General features: G+C 43.4%; 1 protein-coding gene and 1 long non-coding RNA gene across 7 annotated transcripts in view; both read left to right on the forward strand.

Moving 5' to 3' along the window:
- GMDS (GDP-mannose 4,6-dehydratase) overlaps positions 1-4,272 on the forward strand; it is a 519,944-nt gene that overhangs the window by 277,630 nt on the left and 238,042 nt on the right. The gene's annotated exons all lie outside the window — the stretch shown is intronic.
- Positions 1-4,272, forward strand: part of LOC114484149 (uncharacterized) — an 11,964-nt gene that overhangs the window by 2,043 nt on the left and 5,649 nt on the right. The window contains exon 2 of the long non-coding RNA XR_003676673.1: positions 1,264-1,379. This is a non-coding gene — a long non-coding RNA (uncharacterized lncRNA). The remainder of the gene's footprint in view (positions 1-1,263; positions 1,380-4,272) is intronic.

The following is a 4,272-nucleotide window of genomic DNA, read 5'->3' on the forward strand; positions in this document are numbered from 1 at the left end:
TCCCACATGCCGCGGAGCGGCTGGGCCCGTGAGCCATGGCCGCTGAGCCTGCGTGTCAGGAGCCTGTGCTCCGCAATGGGAGAGGCCACAGCATTGAGAGGCCCGTGTACCGGAAAAAAAAAAAAAAAAAAAAAAAGAATAAAGCCCTAGAATAGACTGTCATGGGTTCCAATTTAGGGCAAGTTCCTTGCCCTCTCTGTGCCTCTGTTTTCTCATCTGTGGGATGGGTATAACAGAGTTACTAATCTCATGTGCTTGTTATGATGAATAAATGCGAAAATGGGTGTCTGTGCAGAGCCTGGCATGGCAGAAGTGGTCAGTAATTTAAAGTGGCAGCATCGGCCGCTGCTAACACCACCACTCAGAGTAAAAATCTAAGAACAAACAGAAGAAAATAAGAAACATTTTCTCCAGTTGTTAATGAGAGCTAACCAATAAGAAGGACCTCTGCTGGTTTAATTGTTTATGCAAATTACAGCCTGAAGCTGCTGGGGTAAGTTTACCATCCGCTAAGAGTCAGATCTAATCTCTTATTACAGTAACCAAACAGTGCCACCTCGGACGTGCAAACGTCAGTCGTTTTCACCCTCAGTCGTTGGTGTAGATGAATGTAATAAAATAAATATTGTTTTTGCTCTTGATTTTTAAAAAGTATAATTAATTGAAGTGAAGTAGATAAAACACGATGTCAGGTAGCCATTGTTCACTGCAGAACTCCTGGGTCAGAGGAAGGTGCCCTCGCAGCGCACCTTAACGGGCGTCCTCTCGTCTAGGAGGCTGTTAACCAAGTCGCTGTCGGGTCTGCAGGCTGCCATCAATGCAGTGTCCTGATAATGTGAAGCCCACTTGTGTCCACACAACAGGGCCTGTAATTATGTTCCCCTTTCCTTCTCTGAGATGTGGTGAAGTTATTTGATTTATCACAGAATAAAATCTGTGCCATTTCTGGTCATTATCCTTTTCCCATTGATATTTTAGTGCTTGTTACAGTAAAATTCCAACAGAATTACACAACTGAGAAAGAAGGATTTGATAGGTCCTAAAAGTATTTACCCTAATGGATTTCTGATGGAGATTGAACTTGATGGCAGTATGTTAAGTTCTTGACGTTGGAAATTAATGTTATATTTTTAGAGGACATTCTTGGCATTGCTTTTACCTTTTGGGAGGAGGGGAGGAGAAATATCATAACTTTTCTTCTTTTCTCAGACAAATGACCAAGCAGGAAGTTTTTTGTAAATTACAGAAACATTCACTTTGCAGAGCATGCTGTGATTCCCGGCTCAGTCCCTTTGGTCCCCCGTCCTTGGCATTTCTGCAGACAGCAGTCCTCAAAGCGGCCTGAGGACCACGCACAACCTGATTCGTCAGGGCAGCCAGTGAGTTCAGAAGTCTTCTCTATGTTGGGGTGTAGAACATGAGGAAAGGGCAAAGCTGGCCTCTGCCTGAGGCTAGATGGCCGTGCCGCGCCCCAGGCTGGCCCGCCAGCCAACTGGTGTAAAAAAAGTCTGCAGGCTTCATCCTCCAGACCGAAGGGCTGTGCCCTGTGGGGATGGCAGGTGGGCAGTAACACAGTAGGTGGAAAGGGTGGAAACGCTGGAGGGAGGTGGGCGGCCCGCAGACTGGGCAGCCCGCGGAGATGGACCCTGTCTGTCCTTTGACACCTGGGGCACCTCAGCGGCCAAGGAACAACTATGATGTCACTTCGTGCCTTTCCACAGCAATTTTTATAAACCACAAATATGGGGCGTTTTCAGCACCCTGAAGTCACTGCTGTGTCCCTGTGCCTTTGTAGTCTCCAGCCAGTGTCAGGTTAGACATATTCCCCCACTTCTCCTGCTTTTCCTTGGTCTGAGAAAGTGACATGAAGTTCAGATTAAACACTTGACTTCTTTAGTTGGATCGCAGACACATTAATTTGATATATGATGAAGATAAACATGCAGAAAGAGGATGAGTGGGGGAATCCACTTATTCTCAGATAGCTTTTCTTTTTTAACTTCAAAATGAGAAATAATTATATTTATCTCTGTAGCATGGAGATAACGAGGCTGTAAATTAATTTCCGTGCCGGCTTTTCTAATAAATTACAGAGTTTTGCTCTTTTCCAGAATCAGAAGTCCAATAGGACGTTTGTGGGTCAAGTGCCCCTGAAATGTCCGGGCCTTCTGCCCCTGTTTCTTTATAACAAGGGCGTTTTCCCCTAAATCCATAAATTATTTGAAGCATCCTTTTAACTTCTCAGGAGAGAGGTGCCAGATTGCTTAAATATTTCCTGTTTTATCAGAGTTCTATATTTCTTTTCACTTGTTTCAGTGTAGTTTCCTCCTATAATTAAAACAGCGTTTCAAAATTTAACATCGAGCAGGGAGCTTACAGATAAATTATAGAACTCTGTGGCTTAAATAGATAAATCTTGGGCCCCTGCCAGTAGGTGAATAACTCATTTCTATTCAAGCCATTTAGGAGCGATCAGCTGCAAGGTCGAGGGGCTCAGGGCACGAGCTTAATGCACTTTTTAATGAGTAAATCGTTGCTAACTGGTGCTCTCATAATTTAACTCCCTTTTTAATACACTGCCCGTGAGTTATGCCCCTAAAAAGCAAGTGAGGTACCCTTAGGGCCAGAGGGGACTGGGAACATTTACAAATGAGCATGACACTGATGTGAACCAATGGATTATTTGAATTCCACTGCCTCACTTATCACTTAGTGGCTGCAGGCTCCGATGGCAAGCCTGTGGACTGCATTATGTTAGCCTCAAAAATAAATGCTAATATCTGCGGTGTTTTCACATTCCCCACCATATTTGGTCAGTCGTACTAGCTGAGCCCCTAAGGGCTGCCAAGAGTCTCGTTGGCAAAAAATGCCACTTTGGTGAAGACATAACTGACCATCAGTCTTGTTTGTAGGCTTTCTGTAGTTGAACCTGCATCCTTTCCTCCCCAGGTCTCTGGGATTTGTGCTTTTTATTAAATGTGATGATTCGAGTTATATGTAAATCGCCCTTCTAGCTTGTGTTTTCCTTCATCGGCAGTGTTTTGATCTTTGGATAATTCTCATAGAGTCCTTAAATTTATAAGTTTAACAAATGGTTGAATTGGCCTGTTTTTCACATGGATGTTTGACTGGGTGCTTAGGACCAGTGGGTGAGAAAAGTGAGATACAAGGGGTCGAAGGGCAGTGACCCGACAAGGGGTCATTGTCCCCACGTGTAGGTCGATCGTGCCCCTTGCCTTAAATTCTGGCTCTTGCTCTAATTATCATTCCATTATAGCAAAGTCTTGGCCAGTTGAAAATTATATGCTAAATATTACTTAGGTGGCTGTGTTCCACCCATCAATTCTAAATGAACTAGAACTAGGTAGTAAATTTTGTAATAATTAAAGAATACTTAGATTTGATTAAATAAACATGTAACAGTGTATGTGTATTCTTATAATAAGGAAACATAAAACACGAGTTCCTTTTTGGTATATTTTATATTTAAATTAACTTTAAAATTTAAATGTTAATATTTTAATAATGAAGCTTTTAAATCACTGAGCTTAATATACAGAATAATTAGTAGATATTTAGGTAGAAGGAAGGCATCTAGGTACCAGGGGTGCTGACTTTAGTCCCATATCTGCTCTTTAATCTGTGTGTATCTCTGCAGGTCATAGTTTCACATAAATTTTTTGCAGCAATACAGGGTTTTAGAATAGAGAGATTTTATATCTGAGGGCCCTTCTAAATATCAAAATCTGTTTTGTAATATATGTGGAAAGGTTTTTTAAAAAATAGTCTTTAACATATTTAATTTGTGTTTAATTTTCATTTTTATTAGTAACTTTTTTTTTTTTTTTTTTTTTTTTGCGGTACGCGGGCCTCTCACCGCTGCGGCCTCTCCCGTTGAGGAGCACAGGCTCCGGACGCGCAGGCTCAGCGGCCACGGCTCACGGGCCCAGCAGCTCCGCGGCACGTGGGATCTTCCCGGACCGGGGCACGAACCCATGTCCCCTGCATCGGCAGGCGGACTCTCAACCACTGCGCCACCAGGGAAGCCCCTATTAGTAACTTTTAATATCCATTGATCAGTACATAAAAAAATAGATCAGTGGACAGTTGTGATTAATGCTATAAAATTATTATTATTATTTTTTTTTTTTGTGGTATGCGGGCCTCCCCCTGCCGTGGCCTCTCCCGTTGCGGAGCACAGGCTCCGGACGCGCAGGCTCAGCGGCCATGGCTCACAGGCCCAGCCGCTCCGCGGCATGCGGGATCCTCCCA

Source organism: Physeter macrocephalus, chromosome 18, assembly GCF_002837175.3.
Source record: "Physeter macrocephalus isolate SW-GA chromosome 18, ASM283717v5, whole genome shotgun sequence".
NCBI classification, from domain to species: domain Eukaryota; kingdom Metazoa; phylum Chordata; class Mammalia; order Artiodactyla; family Physeteridae; genus Physeter; species Physeter macrocephalus.